General features: G+C 36.5%; 1 protein-coding gene across 7 annotated transcripts in view; it reads right to left on the minus strand.

Annotated features, from left to right (window-relative positions):
* Window positions 1-24,639, minus strand: part of LOC143207389 (uncharacterized) — a 233,409-nt gene that overhangs the window by 207,641 nt on the left and 1,129 nt on the right. The gene's annotated exons all lie outside the window — the stretch shown is intronic.

Below are 24,639 nucleotides of genomic sequence, written 5' to 3' on the forward strand. Positions count from 1 at the left end.
GTCTGCTTCCCACTATCCGTTCGTCTTATTTAATTATCGGTCATTGAATTCCCCCGCGTCATCGATAGCTACACCAGTCACTCGGCGAGGAAAAAATCATTAATTGCCAATCAACCCACGGGCAGGTTTGGATTCGACTTTCTCGCAGCGACACGAAGGCGTTTCCCCGGATTAGCCTGTTTTCACAGATGATGATAAAGATCTTTAATCGTTTTAGCTATTACCGATACACCTTGCGAAGGGAAACTGGAGAACCAGCTGAATCATGATCTCGTGGGAGTGATTCTACGTGTGTGGGCTGTGCCCCAAGAGCCCAGGCACATCCGCAATTTCGTTTTGATCGACCAGGATAGAATGCACCATTGATAGTAAGTAATACTTTTTGTTCCTGCTTCTTGCTACGATTACAGCGAACCTGATACCCGGGTCAGTTTATCAAGACAGAACGGGAGAATAAATTCTTATCTTCAGTAAGTACAGGCACACAGAAAACAGTTGGAAATAGTAACGTTTAGTATTAGCTTGTCCCTAGAGATGTTTTCGCAATGTGTACGTTTAATATTATCGTACAACACGAGAATATATTGAAATATCCTTAAGTATTAATACATGTGTTGCACATTAACCACTAAAATTGCTGTACCATTATTCACAAATATTGTCTACATGATTAAATATGTTGGTATCTAATCAATTACTACACATTTAAATATTGCATGAGGTATTATATCAATTTCATATCCATAAAATGAAAAATAATCATATAGGATGGAATTATTCTAGGTCGCAAGAAACGTTTAATTTTCAAGTTAAAATAGCTCCGGCTGCAAAGGGTCAACTCATAAATATAATCGCCCATCTTGAATGTTGTCCATCCAGTATAAAAGTAGTTAAACGATCAAATGATATAGAATAAAAATTAGATAAGCTAAATCAATAAATTATTCTCAACTCTTAGCACTCGAATGGCGACTCAGAGTCACCACTAAAAATTGCTGTACCATTATCATAAATATATTGGAATCTAACCAATTACTAAACGTTTAAATATTGTATGAGGTCTTATAACAATTTCATATCCATAAAATGAAAAATAATCATATACAATCGGATTATTCTACTGCAAAGGGTGAAACGCGTAGAGAAAATTCATTTCTGCCAAATAGCTAACGCACTCCAAGCACTCTGTAAGTACAGTAATGCCTCGATACATGCGAAGAAGATGTGCACGATATTTGTTTGTAAATATTTTATAATAATTGTAGGCATCTCGACAGAAGATTCTGAAAAATTTGTAAGTATGTACCTATGCTTGATTAGTATTTTATAGCCCAGGATTAATATTCTTATGTACAAAAATGGATATAAGGTATTCTTTCACATTTTGTTACTTCAAATCTATGATCCGAATGGGCTGGGATTACTTGGTACGGGCCTAAATTTCGTTTGCTCGAGTCACGCACACGATTACGTTCTGTCTCATCGACACGGTTGTGTGGACTCTAATAGTAGGCTTTTGTCTATACGTCGTATAATTCCACATAATCAAATTTTGCAAGAACTTTAACAGCTTACATCTCAATAACTATTTGTTTGCGGCATGTGGCTTCTTTCAAGCTTTCTCTCTTCTCGACGAGTAGAAGGTATTAATGTAAAAACAAACTTTAACAATAATTTTCTGTGTTATTAGACAAATTTGCGGCAAGTTTGTTTTACAAATGTCCACCGATCCAGAGGTGTAGATTCACCCCTACGACGGATGACCATTACTTTTTATACACCCTGTACATCGCATCGAGATAATGAAAAGGATAAAGTTGATTGAATAAAAAGTTTACTCATACATATAATCGCTGATGTTGAATGTCGCCCATCCCAGTATACACGATTCGAATCACGGGTCAGAGAGAAACGGTAGCGATAGAATTGAATGGTCCCCCGAGAATGTAGAATGTGTTCTACAGGAATTTAATAGAAATAGAGGATGGCGGATCGCGGTGAACGATCGTAATAACATTTAGACAAATTCGGCAGGGATGGTCAATAATCAATTTGTCAAGCGTATCAACAAATTTCGGTAATCCTGTACCTGTTGACAAACGACCACTCTTCCTTTACACGCGGAGAGCTGTCGGCGACCGCAAAATCGCCGCCAATCGGATTTCGCGGTGGCCGCTTGTATTATTTGCATATCACTGCACCGACAGCGCGAAACAACGACCCCATCCTATCAACGAGTTGCGCACAGACAAAAAAAAAGAGGAAAAATAAAAACGGAATCTGGTGGAGATTAGAAAACGTATCTCCGATGAATTTATGAAACGAATCCGCTTTTTTGTGCAAAGCATATACTACAGTGAGCCACGAAAGTATTCGAACGCCCATTAAAACAGGATAACTTTTTTATAATCGTACGAAACGACCTGATTTTTTATAATCAATTAGAATCATTCGTTTGCGAAATGATACGCGAAAAAGATTTTCCAAAAATTATAATTTACAAGGTTACATGCACAAATAAACAAGGCATTTTTTAAAACTTTTTGATTTGGACCCTTAATGAAAATTTAAAATATCTATTTTGTAGATGTATGTCAGTTATACGCATGCTGAAAATTCCATCGAAATCAGTTGACGCAGAAAAAAACGACACACATCGAATGATGTACGATTCTGTGGATTTTAAGCTGAAACTCATCGAAAGTCGTGTAAAACTACGATCTCCACAATTTTTAACCGCTTGTAGCTCGTGTGTATGTTAATCGATTAGGATGAAATTTTCAGCATGTGTACGACTAACATGTAGATCTACAAAACATACATTTTAAATTTTCATTAAGGGCCCAAATCAAAAAGTTTTAAGAAATGCCTTTTTCATTTTTGCATGTAACCTTGTAAATTATAATTTCCGAAAAATCTTCTAACTGATTATAAAAGATCAGGTCATTCGGTACAATTAAAAAAAAGTTATTCTGTTTTAAAGGGCGTTCGAATACTTTCGTGGCTCACTGTACATTCGAAATAATTCTCTCACCAAATCGATGCTGTGATTCACTTTTTATTGAAACGTGCCTCTGCGGTCTATCTCGATCGCCGTATCTAAATCGTGCTCTTCAAATTTTATTCGAACACCATCCTCGTTTAAAAACTGTTTGCAATGGAGAAATTCGAACAACTCGAAAGTTCACCGAACACGTATATGGGAAAAATGAAACTGTATTGACGACCAGCGAAGGGAATAATTATTACGAGGCATTTACATTTATAATTATTTTCAGTTATTATGTAACGTAGGTTGATTACCCGACCCGATAAATATTACTGCGCAGTTGCACCTTCATTGGCGTGTTTCATAAAGAATTTTTTAATTAATGCGCAATCCAATCGACTGCGTAAATTGTCTGCCTGATGAAATACTTATTAATTGTTACTGCATTGCAGTATGTATGTATAATAAATATGTGGATCGTTGAAAATGAAATTTTATTGAAAAAGTCAACAACAGCGTATGGCTGAGATGATACAAATCCAATAGCAGAGCTTTTCGTTATTCATTATTTTTGTATAAAAGATGTATCAATACATTAGTAATATTTTTAATAGACGCATTGTATTAACCTTGCGACAGTCTCTCCTACATCGTCTGAGTTAATATAAAACTGTATTCAAATACAAAGTTTCTCAGAGGCAACTGTTTCCCTCTTTGTATTAGTTCCTTCTTATGTAAACCTGATATAGAAGGTCTGAAAATAATTTATAATTTTCTCAAACAATGTTTCGTAAGAATTTAGAAACAATGTAACACCTATTTAATGTAAACGAAATGTAACAATATTGTATTTGTTATATAAACCACTTGGTTTATGGCAATAACAAATAAATAATATACAATATAACGGAGAGTTCGGATAATCGAGATTCTACTGAATCGTCAATTAAACGAGTAAATATCATCCAAATCAATGGGTTGGCAAGAAAGTATTAATTTCGGTATTTTAAGGTGCGATAAAACCCAATTTTTTTTTGCTCGATGATCTTTGGCCATCTTTCTGGTAGCTCAGAGTTGTGCTAATTCAATTACATTGTATTTCAATTATATAGAAATTCAATTACGTCGTAACCGAATTATATAATTCAAACCGTTCAATTAATTCAATTACTTTAATCTTAATCTTAAAGAAATTAATTTTAATCAGATGTGTAATCGAAATACAATATAATTGAAATACCATATAATTAAAATACAGCTCTCCAAATTATAGCCCAGAACTTTGAAGAAGTGCGATATATTTTTATGTTTTTCTTTCATATACTTGTTTGCTGTCTGTGCGGCGAAGTTTCTATTCCTCGTTCTCGTTCATAATACGTAACGCTATTTCATGTTTATGGTTGAAATTTAAAAAATCATTTCTGTTCAGATATTATAAATTTATAAATAATAAATTCCTTCTGTTCGAAACCTTCACATAGAGTTTTCAACCTCTTCTTACCTATTACTTTATCATTCTTTAATTTTTAATTTTAATTTAATTACATCGTAATTCATAATTAATGTAACGTAATTACAAAGTATTTTATAATTCTACGGTAATTGCAATTACGAATTACATCGTAATTTAATTGGATTAAGAACTTAATTATAAATTCAAATATAACTGAATTACAATGTAATTCAATTACTCCGTAATTATAATTCCTGGAGAAATTCAATTGTAATTCTGCACAACTCTGTGGTAGCTTCACACATTCTGCGCTCATAAAACTTCTGGCCCTTGTCAGTCAAAACTGATCCAAGTGCGATTTCAGGTCATCAACATTAGTGAAAGTTGATTACTTGATTTAAAAAATTGGGTTTTATTTCACTTTAAACTACCGAAATTATAATACTTTCTTGCCAACCCCCAATATACAGTAAAGTCGCGATTCTTGTCAAACAGCCTGTGTTCTGCACGAACAACTATCGCATACCGACATTATCTTTTTATGACTGCGTCTACCGCGCCGAGAGTTCAAACGAAAGCCGAACATAGAGAAGGACAGCATGAATTACGGATCTCGTGGCCGAAGCGTATCGGTGTGAACCACTACTAATCGAATGCACAAAAACTTCTTTATTTTTCATTATCTTTTTATGAGACTTTCTCCAACTTATTTCTGGCATCTTTCTGATTAAAATAACACCAAACACGATAAAATCCCAACTGTATTTAGTGGTTTAATCAACGATGAAAGTGTTTGGTCTCATTCTAATCAGAAAAATGTGGCGAATATGCTGACAACAGTTTCATAAAGAAATAATTAAAAACATCATTCGCGTATATTCCAGCATGACTCTTCACCGAGAAGGTTATTATCCCCATGAATCTCAGAATCTGATACCCCAATATGTGAAATGTAATGATGCTTCATCACAGTTTTATAGACGGAAACCGATGCAAAGAGCCGATCGAGATTACCCGGTTCGCAAAGTCTGTCGTCCGTGCTAAGATCTATAATTACGTAATTTATCCTTTTCGTTTCTGTCGAAGAATGTTTCCGATCAAAGGGAGTCCGGTCGACTTTCGAACGGTCGTAATAGCGAACTGATTACGTTTTTGCGATTGGCAACGACAAATTACAGGCTCATTATTCAAAATCAAATTACAACCGTGAACGGCTCTCGATCGGGCGTCGTACTCGCAGAAACCGATCGTCAGGTTGATTGCAGGCGATCGAAGACAACCGGCTCGACAGTTTTTCTTCGGGTGACTAAGTCGCTATTAACTTATGGGACACCGATATAATTCGCGAGAATGACGCCTCGTCACGACACAGGAAGAATTCACTTTGCCGATCGAGACCCGCCTGACGAGTACTATGTTCATGTTCATACCATGGTCCTTTCGATCGGCCATTTCGTACTTCGAAAAGCTGCTCAATCGAGAAAGTGTCCTGGCGTTCGATGATTAACGAGTACAACGATACGGCAGTATGTCATCGCGTGTAGCCAACGATTTCCACGTTGATCGTTCGACATTGTTGGAAACTACAGATGCAATTATCAGATGATTATGGTTGCGTAACAGTTGCGCGCCACAGAAATACGCAGCTTTATCCTATCCGTCGTGATTGCACTGTCGAACTACAGTAAAGCCTTGATCTAAGACGGTGGTCGGCAAACTTTTATTTCAGCTTATTTTATTTTAATTTAACTCTCGGACAACGGACGATTTTTTACCACGCTTATATTAGCTCGCCGAGTTGTCATTGTTGTTGTTGTATGCGTAAAATCTTGTAATCGAATTTTAAACCACTTCCCGATGAGCTAGAGATTCGAAACTTTAAACACAGCTCAGAACTGGATGACAATGCAATATTAAAAAAACGTTTCTACCATCGGCGAGGTCACAGAAGAATAAAACTACACGATCTAAGAAACAGCACTAGATCAGAATTGAAGCGGACCAACGTAAAAAATTGAGATAAACTATATGCATTTGTAATTAATAACTGCAGGTCTAAAAAATAGTAGTTTTTTTTGTAACCAATACATTAAACCAATGTTCTTAAATTCTTGTTAGTCCGTCTGTTACTTGAAATTGCCATCGCTCACATTTGTCACAAATATTGGGTTGGAAAGAAAGTTCGTAGCGTTTTCAAATTAAGAATGGAAAATAAAATTAAGGTATTTATTCATATGCCTATACAATAAAACAATATGTTGTTGAATAAATCTATAAATAACTATCTGAATTTTAGCTTTCAATTTTAATTTACAAACGCTACGAACTCTCGTTCCATCCCAATACATCGAATACGCAGCCTAGAAATTCGACCGAAACCAAGGAAACAGGAGTTCCTCGTAACATAATTGAATCCTTAATGAGGTAATCAAATTAACTATGTATGTTGTCGGCACGGTTCGGCAGAAATAAAATTGATTCGTCGGTTAATGAAGGAGTATTGTATGTATACAATATGTATATAGCGATAACAAAACATCCAATATTTTTTATCGAGCGTTTAATATCTGTAAGTGAAATACGAAAAATGAATATGTATAGTTACATCAATATTGTTTTCCAGCATTTCCCGTCATATTTTGTGTGAAAAATTACGATCAGATTCGTTAATAATAAACACTCAATTATTTGATGTTTGTATAATAATGGTATAATATTGTTAACATACAGTAATTTCGATTTCCCGACATTTTCCACGATGAACACAGATGCATTTCACTCGTAAATCCTCGCGGAAATTTCGTGTATAAACTCATGCACACTACACATGTCTTGCTATTATAATCAAACGCATGCAGTTTCAACCTATTATGTATGCACCGTTGCATTCATTGTATGATGTGAGATTTCAAGAAACCTGAAAGTACTGCACGTGAGATAATTAAAGCAACCTGTGCGTACCCCTACACGTAACTACTCCGATTCCGGTTTCTCTCTCTGGCATTTTCAAAAATATTAACATCCATATCATCGCTGTTATTTGTACAGGAAAAACTCATCATTTTTTATGATTCCCCGCCTTCCTCTGGTAATTTCGAATAGTTACTGGTAGACAAAATAATTTTAGTAATTCATAATTAGACTGCGGATTTTTATGCAAAATAAAACTGTCCGCACTGATTGCAAGAGACAGAAGCTCAATAAAACTATCATGCTTCCCCTAAAAATTGTCACATGCCTAAATTTTCGTGATCCCATTACCGTTTTAAATGTCATCTACTCAATTTGTCCATAAATGCATGAAATCCGCAGTCTTTTCGCAACAGTTATTTCTTAATTAAATGTATTAACTCTCATACGATAACTTTGAAATTTTCTTTTATAGTAATTATGACGTCTGCTGTATATTGTACAAAATTATACAACACGATCAGTATATGTTTCTGAAAAGCGGACCTACTTGGAATATGTCGCTAAATCGTAGAATCCGAAACGGGAGCTTGCAGTTCCAGTTTTGAGTTTGCCTCTGCCCTTCTTTCCCCGAGTCTCATGTTTCATAAATGAATAAAATAGCAGTCTGTTCGTAACTGCTACTTGTTAATCAAATACGTATATTAGCTTTCGTCAGATAACGTTGAAATTTTCTTTTATAGCAATTATGAATATATTATGCTGTATATTTTACAAAATTATGCAGCACGATCAGTGTGTTTCTGAAAAGCGGAACTATTTGGAATATGTCGCTAAATCGTAGAATCCGAAACGGGAGCTTGCAGTTCCAGTTTTGAGTTTGCCTCTGCCCTTCTTTCCCCGAGTCTCATGTTTCATAAATGAATAAAATAGCAGTCTGTTCGTAACTGCTATTTGTTAATCAAATACGTATATTAGCTTTCGTCAGATAACGTTGAAATTTTCTTTTATAGCAATTATGAATATATTATGCTGTATATTTTACAAAATTATGCAGCACGATCAGTGTGTTTCTGAAAAGCGGAACTATTTGGAATATGTCGCTAAATCGTAGAATCCGAAACGGGAGCTCGCAGTTCCAGTTTTGAGTTTGCCTCTGCCCTTCTTTCCCCGAGTCTCATGTTTCATAAATGAATAAAATAGCAGTCTGTTCGTAATTGCTATTTGTTAATCAAATACGTATATTAGCTTTCGTACGATAACGTTGAAATTTTCTTTTATAGCAATTATGAATATATTATGCTGTATATTTTACAAAATTATGCAGCACGATCAGTGTGTTTCTGAAAAGCGGAACTATTTGGAATATGTCGCTAAATCGTAGAATCCGAAACGGGAGCTCGCAGTTCCAGTTTTGAGTTTGCCTCTGCCCTTCTTTCCCCGAGTCTCATGTTTCATAAATGAATAAAATAGCAGTCTGTTCGTAATTGCTATTTGTTAATCAAATACGTATATTAGCTTTCGTACGATAACGTTGAAATTTTCTTTTATAGCAATTATGAATATATTATGCTGTATATTTTACAAAATTATGCAGCACGATCAGTGTGTTTCTGAAAAGCGGAACTATTTGGAATATGTCGCTAAATCGTAGAATCCGAAACGGGAGCTTGCAGTTCCAGTTTTGAGTTTGCCTCTGCCCTTCTTTCCCCGAGTCTCATGTTTCATAAATGAATAAAATAGCAGTCTGTTCGTAACTGCTACTTGTTAATCAAATACGTATATTAGCTTTCGTCAGATAACGTTGAAATTTTCTTTTATAGCAATTATGAATATATTATGCTGTATATTTTACAAAATTATGCAGCACGATCAGTGTGTTTCTGAAAAGTGGACCTTTTTGGAAAATGTCGCTAAGTCGTTCGATCCGAACCGGTGCTCGCGGTTCCAGTTTTGAGTTTGCCTCTGTCCTTCTTTCCTCGAGTCTCTTGTTTCGCGAGGGCCGGATAACTTAAGGTTGCCTCTCTCGCGAGCTCCTCCTGCGCTTTCGAACCTCGTCCGCTAATAGCAACAAGTTACTTCTGACCCGTCAGCGGGACAGACCCTTGCGACGCCTCTATATTTAGTCCGGGTCGAACCACTAGAACGGCGAGAAAAGACAAAAGAAAGCTACCGAGTGTGGAGCGCCGGCGAAAGGAGTGCAAAGGGGACATCGTGATATCTCGACGCGGTGCGGTGTGGAGATTCTGTAGCTTCTGGCCTGCAGCTGCTACGACTACGCCGCAGTAAAAACAATGTACATAGTTAGGCCAGGAGAGAGACCATGGACCAGCACAACTACTCGTGACCGACACGACCAATGGATGTAGAATTAGGGGTGGCACCAAATATATTGCGAGCAAACACGAACGCCGAGACCAGTTTCGAATACGTGAACGTCGACGACTGTCTCGACCGATTGTTCGTTAAACATCCACCACTTGGAACGGTATTATTCCGTCAATACCGACTGCGAAATTCGTTTAACCCTTGTCCGTCCCTCGCTCTCTTAACCCTTTGCAGTCGGAGCTACTTTAACGCGAAAAATAAACATTTCTTGCGACGTAGAATAATTCCATTGAATACGATCTTTTTCATTTTATGATTAGTAGACTCCGGATTCTACGCGTTTATGACAAAAATGAATAGGTACCATTTAAAACAGTTAAGAGACTAAAAGACTCTAAGAGTATTAATATATTATTTTCACTACATTAAAATTATTAGTGAAAAATATAAGTTTACATTTAGCTCCTACGTCTTGCAATTGCATAAATTTTTTATTTGAAGATCCGGAGACAGATACTAACATATTTAATCATGTAAACAATATTGTGAACAATGGTACAGCAATTTTTTTGAGTGCTAGGAGGTAAGAATAATTTATTCATTTCACTCATCTAATTTTTATTCAATAGTATTTGATCTTTCAACTGTATTTTTATACTGGGTGGACGACATTCAAGATGAGCGATTATATTTATGAGTTAATATGCTCCACAAATATTGATAATTGTAGATAATACTATTCTATTAAAATACAACCAGTGAATGAAAATATACCAAACAAATTCACAAACATCTCCGACGCTTTTCTCGAGAGATTATCAAGCGCACGCAACTTTTGTGACAGAGTATACATACGTTCACGAAAACACGATTATTTACCAAAGGAAAAAAGAACGTCGATTACAGTAACAGGTTACAAGAGCGCTCCGAATGTTATTAAGCCGTCCAGAAATTGCGCGTCGTCGTCGCCAGCTCGTTATCTTTATTATCCTTTTTCGCTGGGAAATAAAATCTCGTTTGACTTGGCGAGCGTGCAGCCTTCCAGGAACGTTTAAGGAGCCGTCTCTATTTGTCAGATCTTCTGTGATTTTTAAGAAATAGTATAAGTACAGTGTAAATAGAAATTATACGCATCGATATCGATCATACAATTTTGTCCCAGGTGTACCAAAGAAGAATAGAGGTTCTAGTTCGAAGTTGTCGATTTTTCGTTTTAAGCCACTATGTCGCCTTACACTTTTAAAAATATATTTTTGAATTGTACATCGAATTATGGGAAAGAACTAGATAGAATTTATTTGGTCTTTCTCCACTTAACCTTCTCTGTGTATGGGGTGCAACCTCAGACTGACAAAAACGGAAACAAAAAGTTGATGAATGGAAAATTTTCTAGGACTGCTCTATCTGCGATATATTTAAAATTTTTTAAGTGTTGTATACTTATCTTTTGAGAATCAATGAAATTTCACAAGTACTTATGCAGACAAATTGTTTCTTTCATTTCGCAAATTTCCAAAAATTATCTAGGAATGCTATCTACGGTATGTTTCAAATTTTTTAAGTGTTGTACACTTATCTTTTGAAAATCAATGCACACGTACTTATGCAGACAAATTGTTTCATTCGATTCGCTCCAAAAGATGGGGTCCAATTACTCCCCTGTACACGGTTAACATTAGAAAAGCAGCACACAGAAAAAAGATCAACGGTAAGCGAAACGAACTTCCGGGACAGCTGAATATATCAACGGTCCTATAGTTTCATATTCCATAGATATCTGACTGTCCACTTATTAAATGGAGTAATTGAACGTGCTGCATTATTTCATAAAACGCAGTTTCGCTGTATCAGGGAGCTGCGGAGCGGCTGCACACAATACCCGTTGATCGTACGGGTAAGTACACCGGTGCGGTCGTTGGGTTTCCGTCTCCGTGTTGCTCCTTTTTCGGTTGTTTGTGCGGGGGCAGGTCTGCGCGGTGCGCAGTTTTCTTTCCCCGAAACGAGCAAACGTAGTCAATGAAACGCATCGGAACGGTCACGGCATGGCACCCGACAGAAATACCAGATGCACACGGCGATAAGCGGGCCCGTCTACGAGCCCACGGATCACGGTTCACGGCCCACGGAAACAGCATTCCTGTGTGGCGTGCGACGCTTTACAGCTTTATTGCCGGACGATTATCGAACTTGTCCGGACAAGCGATCTCAATCCGCCGGATTCACGCTGATTCCGCTTTTATTTCGTCGCCGCCGCGTCGCGTCGCTGCGAAATTAAACGATCAACCGCGTCTGCCTTGCCTATGCGTCCAAATTAGGGTTGGGACCTGGTTCAACGTACAGCCAATTCCATACGGACGTTCGGTATCATTCGAACAGGTCTTATAACAATTTCATATCCATAAAATGAAAAATAATCATATACAATGGAATTATTCTAAATTATAAAAATTATTGTAATGTTTATAAAACAATGTATCAGGTGGTTCGGAACCCACCATAAACAGTAGGTCCCGCTGAAAAGGCGATGGTGAGAGTGGAAAGAGGAAGAGGATTGGTAAATGAATTTGAAACCCTGAGGGGACCAAATATCATGTCCAACAACAACTATAAAACAATGTATCAGATGATTGCATAAATCCATGCCCGATTTTCATAGATGCCCCAAACTGTACTGCACGGCGAAGTGTAAAACGAAGAATTATTATTGTCACCATTCTTTTCTAATTGTAGAAAAGGAAAGTGACTATACAATTGATTAATAAAGCTGTATTCTTTAAAATTTAACCATTGAATTCTATTTTCAAATCGGGCACGAACTTATGCAATCATCTGATATACATATATCCGACACATTTTGTAGCCGGTACGGTTAGTGTTAAACGGGCGAACTCGCCCACTGAAACTTAGATTCCGCGCACTAGAATTTACAGTTTTATCATTTTTTTTTTTCGACGAATTGTGTAATATGACATCCAGAAAAGTTGAAAATTTGTGGTCTCCTGAGTGAAAGTTCTTCATTTCTTTAAGTGAACAAAAAAGTCTCTCAAAATCTGAATAACTACAACAATTTGCAGGAATCACGCGAGCCTGAGTAAACCTAACCACAAGTCTCCAATGGTTCAATAACACAATTAAAATGTCTCGGAAACGTGCTAACTTCATTTATGAACGTCATTTAAATAATACAGCTCTTCTGGTGTTACAGAGTCGCGCAGATATATGGCTGGGCCGTGTAGCGGTCATTAACGTCTCCGTTGACCGTTATTAATTGCGAAACGACTTTCAAAGCCAAAGTAGTATAACCCCGGAGATAGCGACTACGAAGGAAGATTATACATTTTTCGAAATTTCTTTCAATCGAGCTGTCTGACATGCAAATCGAACGACAGAGGTAACATTTTTCACTGGTGCTTTTTTCACTAAAATGGTAAATATTAACGTCGAGATTTTTGTAATTTAAAATGGTCCTTTAAACCTCCCCACATTTTATATGAACTACATATGTATATCTAAACTTTTATAACTTTCAGCTGCAGTAAATATTCACGAGCATGTTTAATTTAAAACTTTTTCTAGTCTTGTTCATGATTCACTTCTCTATTAAAAATGTAATTCCAGATTTTCTCGTTCGGAAAGCGTTTCAGGTGCTCGATGGAATACTGATCATAGATATTTATAAGAAACACTGTACGAATTTTTACAAAGTCGGAGCTGAACTGAACAAAATTCAATGTTTTTCGAAAACGTTGCGTGATAGAGCAGTGTTACTTTCGGATTTGGTATTAGAATGACAAACTCTATAGGAATCACCCAACAGTAATTACTGAACTGGTGTTGCACAGTGTTATCGAATAGACTAAGACAAAAGGATATCATTTCAACATTGTTCACGTGCCATTCGTGTTTACCTGGCAGAACCTTTCTAATCTCTTATCTCGCGACTTTCCTCGAATAGCTTTAAGACTAAACCTATCACGAGGGGTTAAATGACCCATTTTAGATTTTTTATTTGACAATTATTGAGATTGTAAAGCTATCAAGGGAATTGATTGATTGAATATATTTTCTGACACCTGTAATTATAGTAGAAATCGCACAAAATATAAATTTTGATCTTTTTATTTTTATGATGCCATAGACATTAGTCAGTTTTGATGGTCGGTAGGTTTAGTATTAATACAAAATAAAAATGATGAAATTCACCGCTTTTGCAACATACGGAAGCCAGGACGGAAAAATTTTTCGTCCTTTGACGCGATAATGTAATCGACCCAGTTTTTGAGTTCCACTTCGTTCCGAAAATACACTTCGCAAGGGCCACGTTACACAGACCGGGAGACATAAAAATCTTTTAAAGGCCCGCAGACTTCGCGGACGTCCGTCCGAAGAATGCAATTTCCTTCTTTTTCGTTGCCTCATCAGCAGGTAGATTGTCAGACAGCGGAATAAAGTTATGCGGCTTTGAAATCGCCGCTTCGACAACGATTCGAGATATTGCTGCCCTTCGATCGTTCGCACTTCGTTTTTACGGTCAGACCTAACATCTTTCGTGGTACATTTCTTCCTCGATAAACCGCGTCGAATCGGAGCCCCGGTCCTACGGATTTCCCTTTTTACTATTCGATTTCGCGTCGACATTTTGCGCCGAACGGTTTTCCACTTTCCGCGCCGAATGTCCTTATTCTGCATCTTTTTTTCCCCCTCGACCTTTCCGTTCCCCCGCCATTCCCCTTCGTCGCGACGACGAAGGAAAGCGAGAAAAAGGAACAGGCGAAACAGGGTCAGGATAAAACGGAACGTGGTTTCCCTTTGAGGACCGCGCGCGCATCGTGAATCCTTCTACATGCGATTCTCCTCCGCCAATGTTCAAGGGCTCGGTCTCTTTTCTTGTCAGTTTCGGCTCGGACGGCAGGACCGCCCCTTTTTCTCACCAGCACCTTTATTTACGGCGTCGAAGCTGAAGAGAAATGGAAGCACGGTGTATGTATGTGTGTGTCTGTGTGTGCAAGAGAGGCGCTCGCTCCTCAGCACACACACACGAAACAACTTAATGACACCAATAACACGGCTAATTTATGCCCTCGGTAAAAGTTAAGGTCGCCGCTGCCACCGAACCGCTCGCGGATTATTTCGATCCTTTTCGTAGTCGGTATGCATACTCTGTCGCGAGAAATCAATTATCAGTGGTCTGCGGATTTTAATGAGATCCTTTAATCAGTAGATTAAAAGAATTGTGTGTGATCGAATGTACAAGCTCCAGTTTATTAAAATTATTACAGCAATTATCGCCAAACTAATCGAACAAATAATGTACTATATTCTGACGTATTGTATAATGTCGCTAATAACCTAGCAGTGTGACGCGATTTAAAACTATAAATTTTTAAAAAATCCTATTTCGCTCCTGTTCAGTATAATCGATGCAGACAATTTTTATTTTGCATAAAAATCCGCAATCTGACTGTTAGAAACGTTCGGATATTGTTCTCCGTTTGCTTGTTACAATATGCATCGCTCATGTCCAATTCTCTTTGGAAATGTCACATGCAGTTCTAAAAAGTCTGCATTCTCGAGACTTCCGGTTGATAAAGCAATTGAGTCCATATTCTCGAATGAAAACAACAGATATGTTGTGTTCACCATTGATGAGCCAGACGAAAATAATTCAGAGACCAATCAATGCAAATTATTCATTTGTTTCTTTCGTTTTTCGTTTGCTTGTTACACACGATGGCAAAATATACACCGCTCATGTGCAATTCTCTTTAGACATGTGTTACATGTAGTCTTAAAAATTCTGTACTTTAAGACTGATAAAGATTTAAGTTGATAAAGTAATTGAGTCCATATTCTCGAATGTATCAATAAATATGTTATGTACACCAATCAATGCAAGCTGTCCATTTGTTTAAAGTAGGCCAGTCGAAGGAATTATTCTTAGGTGTATGCAAAAATTTTAATCTTCTCTTATTGGTTCAATTTTGCTGTTTATTGAATATGTAGATATCATTCTATTCTTGATGCAAATAATTTTTTTGTTGGTTCTCCAAATGGAAGCTCAACAACGGCTCTGTCATGGCATCAGTCGGTTTGGACAGAAGATTAGTTTTGCAGATGCGAAACTGGGGCTTCGTGGAAAACCGAGAAAGAATGTATTCCTCGAAACCGGCAAGAGGGATGCGACTTGCGCAAGTGGCAAGGGACAGGCGTCTCTTCATTTACTTATTTGAAGCTCGTAACATCAGCGAAACAGGAAACGAGACAATGACGTATCCCAACACGCTTGATCATGAGCGCGAGGCTCACCCGTCCGAAGAACCTAATTCGCTATTTTGCAATTACAATGCTCCACGGATTAACGCGCGTTGTTCACCTTCGTTTACTGTAACAACAGCTTAACCCTCTCTTCTGATTTTTCGATCATGCATGTCGGGAATGACCAAGCACAATGAACGTACAGTTGACGGTTGAAGTAATTTCGCGATTTCAATCCCATGGAAGCATCGTTGTATCGATCAAGTTTCATCAATCGAACTGTAAACGTATGGAAACAGAAATGGTTGAATTCCACTGTGTAGAACCTGCTGAGTCTATTTTCCTGTAGTTTTCATTGAAATATTGATATAGTCATGCAATTCGAGTTGCGTCGGAATTTTATTGAGGATAACGAATTGCGGAGGCGAAAGTTAAATGGCATAACTCGTCAACTTTGATACTTCACTTTTGTTTAAAGTGCATATGCACGTTAAAAAATACTAAATTTATCATAGAATATAACAAAATAATTTGTAGTTCAAAGTAGTAGTACAAAAACACAGAATTTTTCGTCAGGTACATGCACAGCAATTGTATTAGGTTGGCTAAAATGCGCGACCTCCACATTATCTCAAACAAAGTCATTTATATATTTCTTAAGTACGAGTATTTTATATCAAATTAATCACAAAACTCAGAGCTCTCCGATGATATATAGTTCAAAGGGAATGGTCACTGAATGAGATTATAATATAATACAATAAAAGAATTACGAAACAAAAGGTCGCGAATTTAGTTACCAACCATAGAATGCCATAGTGCCATTTGGCCTGAAGAAGTGGAAGAAGTAGTTACAGGTCTGAAGAATAAGGCTTCAATGTTGTTTTTTCCTATTTGTACACCCGTGAAGTAGTAAACTTCATCGAAAGTCAAGAGATTCTAAGGCGCGCTTTGCGTTCTTAAACAGCGTCCGTTAATTGGCGATTTTCAAGTGTTTTAAGGAAAATTGTGTAAATTCTTGTAATACAAAAGTTTTTCAGCTAGGTGTACAGAGCACTTCCGCACAGATTTCATTTTGTGTTATCATCTAAATTAGTATAGTTATTAATATTTGAACATTACCAATAATTCTGTAAGTTTTTTTACGATTACAAAACTTTATTGACGATATTGTTATAGTTCTGTGTGAGTCTGGATGCTCTTTTTTTGGTCTCATTACATTCGGTAAATATTTGTGATTATAAGCCAACAAAATTTGATTCCGGCTGGCTACGTCCGAATTGTAATTTTATAGCTAATTTAGCATTAAGCGTTTAGCAGGCTTCGCGTACGCCTGTACTCAAATGAAGAAGAAACATTGTCTGAGGAAGAATTTTCTGATGTATTTTCAGATGAAAATTAATGGTAATAATTTTAAACAGACGTACATCTTGGAAATAAAGCATTTTTGAGAAAATTGTTTCAGACAAAAATTGTATGGTTTCAAGAGGGACATAAAATCATCTTCAATTTCTTAAATAGAACTCCCTATTTTTAATTGCATATTCTTGTAGCTTCCAAAAGCTTTTAAAATTATAGTATAAGGCTTGAAAGTGACAGTTAAAATATCCCACTATCGCTACGCTTTTTCATGGGTTCTCGATAATCTGAGGAAAAAATGTTTCGAATAAAAGAGGAACAGTATTCAGACTTCTCCAAATTCCAATATATGAAAGTTGGAAAAAAAATTTTTTTTACTAAAAATTGAGGTGAATTTGATTTTGTAAATGCCAAAATGTATTTTGGATTTAATAATGTTGTAGCTGATCTTAAGACGAATCCAACGATATATAATATTATAACCTTGAGACCATAAATAACGCTAAAGTAGTTTTTTCCACTTTTTTCAGGCCAAATAGACCACTGTGCAATGAAACAAGTCTCGGCTAACGTGTCTGGTCATTGTTTGCCGTTTCTACTGACAGTAGACTCCCGTACGACGCGACCAGAAACTTGTTTAAAACGACTGTATAAATATGCACTTCCGCCTACAAATCACCGGACACTTTCTTGTCTTTAACAAAATGGTAATTATTCAATTGTAATTCTTTAACAAAATGGTAATTATTCAATTATAATTCTTTAACAAAATGGTAATTATTCAGTTATAATTCTTTAACAAAATAATAATTATTCAATTATAATTCTTTAACAGAATGGTAATTATTCAATTGTAATTCTTTAAAAAAATGGTAATTATTCGATTTCAAGTGTGCGGGATGCGCCTTCTCGTTTCTCAATAATACAAAAATGGGGTTTTTCAATAGTCAAAAACGCTAGATAAAAGATCAAAAGTCCTACTTTTTCGTTTACGAGGCGTAATTTGCATTATTCGGAAGCATACAACTGCGCGTGTAGCTATTCTCATAGCTACATACTGCAGAATAATGCAAATTATGTCTCATAAACGTAAAAATAGGACTTTTGAGGGCGATCGCGGTCTAGATTAATCTTCGATCTAGCGCTTTTGACTACTGAAAAATCCCATCTTTGTATTAGGTCATCCCATAAGTTCGTGCCGACTTTTGTGTATACATTTCAGCGGCGATAAGGGATCAATGAACTTAGGCGTTTCTGTTCGGGAACAGTCTAGAGAACGTTTTCGTGGTTGTAAGATCGTGAAATAGTGAACACAGTGATTCCTAGCAGTGAAAAATCATGAGCGAAATGCATATCCATTTCCGACATCTCATGTTATGTATGTATATGAATTTCGGAAAGGAAGTTCAGTAACAATCACCGCGACCAACATATATGCTGTTTACGGAGAAAGTGCGCTTTCATCTCGTACTTGTAAGAAGTGGTTTGAACGTTTTAAAGGAGGGAATTTTAGTTTAGAAGACGAGGAACATTCCGGACGTCCTCCTCAGCCAGACGAGGATAAAATTCGAGACCTTGTACAGAAATCACGAAGTTTATCAGTTGAGGAGATGTCAGATGTTCTGAAAATACCTTATACAAACTTAAAGGTATATTTGCGAAATTAACATAAACCGTTCGAAAAACAGCACAAACTTATGGGATGATCTAATATTATCGAGTAATGAGAACGTGCATCCCGCGCTCTTGCAATTCTGGAAACGAGTTTACCGCCTTAACTGCGGAATTTAGTTTTAAAAATCTCCCACCGAGTGCAGAATTAAAATCAAGCAATGACGAATATACACGTCGAACGCAGGGCAAAGGTCCTATTCGAAATTTTACGAAAAACGAGGAAGGATTATATTTTTATTTGATCAAAAATGAACAATTCAATCTTGAAAAGGTTATTGTTATTCCACCGCAATAGAGATTTCGATTAACGTGTACACACGCAGTTAACTGGTTAAATGGTAATCGAACTCGGAAAACATATTCTGATAAATCCATACTAGCCAATAAATAAGACAAACAACGAATCAAATATTGATGAAACAGAGACGAGCAACTTATGAAATCTGATGACCTGACTGAATCCGTCGAACGCTAAAGCTACTTTGTTAGAACTACAAACCACAAGCACAGTGCTAAACTTCGACAGGAAGTCTAATCCTAATCCGGATAATATTCTAAGTATTTACCGAAATATCTTAATCGTTGGAAACTGGAGTAATGTCTGCAGATCCAACATTTTCGTTAATGCCGTAATGCCATAACACACTTTTCACTGATTCTTTTATAGTACACTCTGTCTGCATTTTTCATTCCGAAGAAACTAGTTACAAAGTAAATTCATTATTCTGACAAGGAGAGGTCACAGCGGAGCGGTCGCCGATTTTAATGAAACTTTTTCTGGCGAATCTAGAGCAAAAATAAGCAGACCCATGTCCGAGCGTTTTTGACAATACTCATTGTTAATGAGAATAATTAACATTTACTATTACGATATCCAGAAAATTCATTGATATAGACACCATATCTCAACAGCTACGGTAGCGAGGGTGTTCAAATCCCTCTTACTTTTAATCATTTTTTGTTCATTTTTATTAGTTCATTTATTTCTTTTTACTTTTAATTCTAAGTTTTATATATAAGTCATTCTTTCTTTAAAAATGTTATCTTTTTACCTTCTTTCTAATCTTACTATTTAGTTATTGGTGCGGTTGTCAATAGTGCAACTACTTATTAACACACGAAACAAATATTTTCGGCAGTATGTACATTTCATGAATGCTAAGGAATTCCATAAACACTTCGCTGTGTTCCGATATGACGCGATGTGAATAAAAATGTGACGTAAATCAGTGAGTCACGAAACTATCCGAACGCTTCGAAAAATTTGAGCTATATTACCAATTATAAAATACTTGAATTCCCTAAAAAAAAAAATGTTTAAAAATTAACGTGAAGTCTGGGCCTCGATATAGGACCGGAAACGGTTAACAAACACTCGTTTGACTCAAATCAATGATCCAGACGAAGTCCTAGAATTGCGCTGCTCGAATTAGCGCGAACAGACATCCCGTCTGCCAGGCATAAATCGTGGAACACCGTAAAACATGAAAGATACAAGATAAGGGGCGAGGAAGAAACGATTCTAACGAGCTCTTCGAAAGTCCGGTGGCGTGTCGCAACTGCGAATTGGTTTGTCGATCTCTCGCGACGCGGCATCGTCGACTTCATCGAACGAAGAGGAGGAAAGCCTGGAAAGAGGAGACGAGAATTCGCCCGTTAAACACAATCGATTATCTGGCTCGTAGGATTCATACGGAGGAGGTAAAACGTGGAGAAGTGCGAGAGGTCGCCGCACCGGTCGGCGCGAAATTGTAATGAAGATGACAGTTTCAGATATTGCCTCGACATTCAATACCGGGGTAAAATAGCTTGCAGGCGTGGAGATCAAGCCCGGAACCCCGCCTTTTCTGCGTTTCACTTGATCCCTGAATAGGGCAGAAAAATCCATTTAGGTATTTCAAGAACACTCGCCCCGAACTTTATATTTATTATACAAACACACGGCTGCGGAACGATCGTCGCATTCAGCGACTTTTCAATAGGCCATTCAATATACCCACCGTGAAACAAATTGTCTATATAATATATAAAGGGTGTCCTGTTGTATAAAATATATCAGGGCCGTGCCGTGCTATAATACAAAGAGGTGGCCGCATCAGGCAGCATAAGCAGCGAAATCAAAATACAATTTGGACTATTCGATATAATTAAAAATCTTCACGCAAGATGACGCAACAAGAGAATAAGTTTCAAATAAAATTTTCTCCATTATATTCTGCACATTAACATTCACCCTTTGCACTCGAAGCAATTTTAAATTGAAAATTAAACATTTCTTCCGACCTAGAATATTTCCTATGATTTTTGAAATTTGATGGATATGAAATTGGTATAATATCTCATACAATACCTAAATGTTTAGCAATTGATTAGACACCGACATGTTTAATTATTGTAAACAATATTGTGAATAATGGTAGAACAACTTTAATGGCGCTGTGAATGAACAATTCACGCTTTTGAAAACCCATAGCAACAGATTTCCAATTTTTATATGATATTTGAAAACTCAAGGATATAGATAACAAAACGCTAGACACAATTATTGTCTCCAGTCAATAATTTCGATACTTATCTTGTATCCGAATACTGTTTTAGCTCTGAGAATTTTATTAACACTCCCTGTCGCTGTAACTAGTAGGGGAAAAAGTTTCTCCAAATTAAAATTAATAAACTCGGAAAGCCAGACAAAACTTAGAAATCGGAGATTAAGATGAACCCTTATTTCATCGATACCGTTGAGAGTTCTCCTGTTCCTCGCGTGAATTCTACATTTTATGGCACACCCAGTAAATGATCTCGCTGGGAAAATCGACCGACATCGTGCCCCACCGAATTCCGCAAAATTGAGCACTAATCTACCGTTTTACACATTGCCGTGAAATTTCATGATAGTAGAATGCGGTAATCATCAACGAAATCGCTTGCTGCCACGCCACTCTCTTTCATTTCCGGGACACGTTTAAGTATTACACTTTTGGAAGATGGTGCAGAAGTGGTGGCGATGCAACGCATATCTAAAAAGCTGGAGCACTTGGACACTGAAACGTGATTGGCCTCTACGACGATGGAAATATCACCGGTAATAAAACCTCAAACGAACCAAATATACAGTGAACCACGAAGGTATTTGTACGCGCTTTAAAACAGTATAACTTTTTATAATCGGATCAAACGACCTGTCACTTTTTTTCGGCAATTAGAAGAATTGATTTAGCAAATGACATGCAAAAGAGATTTCGAAATAATTGCAATTGCTAAGAATTACATGAGAAAGTAAAAGAGAGACCATTTATAACTTTTTTATTAGACTTTCATGAAACTTTTTTATTATATTTTTGCATGCAACCTTGTAAATTGTAATTTTTGGAAAATCTTTTTTGCAGATCATTTGGTAAACCACTGTTTCTAATTGCTTACAAAACATCAGGTCATTTGGTACAATTATAAAAAAGTTATACTGTTTTAAAGTGCGTTCGAATAATTTTCGTGGTTCACTGTACGTTCAATTTTTTAAATTATTTCAATTCTCCTTCGAACACTTTTTATCGAGATTTATCACTAGACAGAGGATTCTACACATTTATTTATGCATTATTAGCAGAGTTGGGCATTAATCGATTAAAAGGTTAATCAAGATCGATTTATCAATGTGTACGACTAAAAAAGTAATCATTGAAAAATCGGCGGTTGATTCAATCGATTGATGAAGTTAATCGTCATACAGTCTATTCGTAAATTGTAATAAGGAGGGAGCTAGAGACAGAGAGCGGAGATGGAGAATTAACAGAAATATATCTCAACAAAAACTCAGTTTACATTTTTTTCAGTATTCATACAGTTTTGATTCCGTATTTCATTTCGAATTTTCAGCAGATAATCATTAATCAATCATCCCATTGGCGATTACAATTGACAGGAATGTAATCGCTAATCGCAATTAACGACTAAAGTAGGAGATTAATTGTTAATTGCGATTAACGATTGAAGTAGAAATGTATTCGTCAATCGTTGGTTAAATGTTTGCCAAACTCTGATTATATTAGAAGAATTTAAAAATACAGTTATATTATTTTGAACCTGTTAAACATATTAACTCCTTGCCGTATTTTAAGTCAGACTCGCGATGAAGATTTGAACAAAGTCTAACAAATATGAATGTTACGCGTTTCTTTTTAGAAGAAATACAATTTGATTCGTTTGTAATCAATATTTAAGCATTCAAATAAATGTAGCCATACAAAAATATTTCTGGGAATAAAGACGTTTTAAACACTGTAACTGTAAAGAAAATGTTACGGCAACGGGGTTAACAAAGAAAATTGATATCTATTTCACTTCGGTTTGTTGCAATTCAGACAGAAAATTTTTCTTTTGCATAAAGATCCACTGTCTACTTATCACTGTGTCAGGTCACTCTATTTTCACGTGTATCCGTTTCCGATCGCTACATGTATGTAGATAACTTTTGTCGCAGCTAGATGAATTCTTTTGATCGAATAGTTTTTGCCAAAAGTCCCTTTACATTCATATAGTCGCAGATTCGTTCATATAAATTCAGAACGGCAGCTACCTATAGCTAAGTCAATCGGATATTTGTGATTAATAGACAGCGGATCTGCGTGCAAAATGAAAAGTTTTTACTTGAATTCTAACAAACTCGAGCGAAATAGAAATTTATTTTCTTTCTTAATATGTTTAGTAGATTGAAAATAGTATAACGATATTCTTAAATCCTGCTAACGTGTTTACTATGTATTTTAAATTACACCTACCCATTTTTGTTATAAATGAGTAAAATCCGGTTTCTAGTGATTAAGCGTACTGCAACCCTCCCAATAGTCCGATGAAGTAGACACCGCAATTTATCGAACGCTCTTGTGCTTTTCTGGGTGGAGTATTTTACCTCCATGATTATTACTTTCCTCCTTGATCACTGTAACCCACATAAAGTTCGAATACGCGACAATACTTTTATAAAAATCCGAATCTAATTCAGCAGCGTCGATTTATGATTTGTAACATTTTTAAATCATTGAAGAAGGGAAAACCTTTTTCTTCGATCCATATTTTTCGCAATCCGAAATCAATGATCCGCAGTTTCGTATTCACAAATAATGAAAGTCATGAAGATTTTAAGCAAAGTCTAACAAATATGAATGTCACGCGTTTCTCTTTAAATGAAATAAAATTTGATTCGCTTGCAATCAATATTTAAGCATTAAACTAAATGGTAGCCATACAAAAAATATAAATTTTCTTTCCTTTTCTTCTCGACGACATTTTTGTGGATAAGGACGTTTTAATCACTGTAACTGTAGATAAAATGGTACGGCAAGGGGTTAAAATTATTGAGAAATTTCCAGGAAAAAAAGAATGAAAATAATTAAAACTAGTAGTTTTCCACAGAAAAGGTTCTTCTAAAATGTGTATCGCTTGTTTCAACGCTATCGATTCATTTCAATCTTCGGGAAGAATACTGAACCGACAGCTGCTATTCTTAGAAGGAACTTGCCAATAAGATTGAAGATAGTCTCCCGCACAAATTTTGCCGAACAGGGGCGATGTCACGGGAATGGAAAAGGAAAGAGGCGAGTATAATGCTGGATCCTCCATCCTGCAGCTTTCATACGTAATAAAACTCGCAACGTTGTTGACAGAAAAATAAAGG

Source organism: Lasioglossum baleicum, chromosome 3 (assembly GCF_051020765.1).
Source record: "Lasioglossum baleicum chromosome 3, iyLasBale1, whole genome shotgun sequence".
In the NCBI taxonomy this organism is placed as follows: domain Eukaryota; kingdom Metazoa; phylum Arthropoda; class Insecta; order Hymenoptera; family Halictidae; genus Lasioglossum; species Lasioglossum baleicum.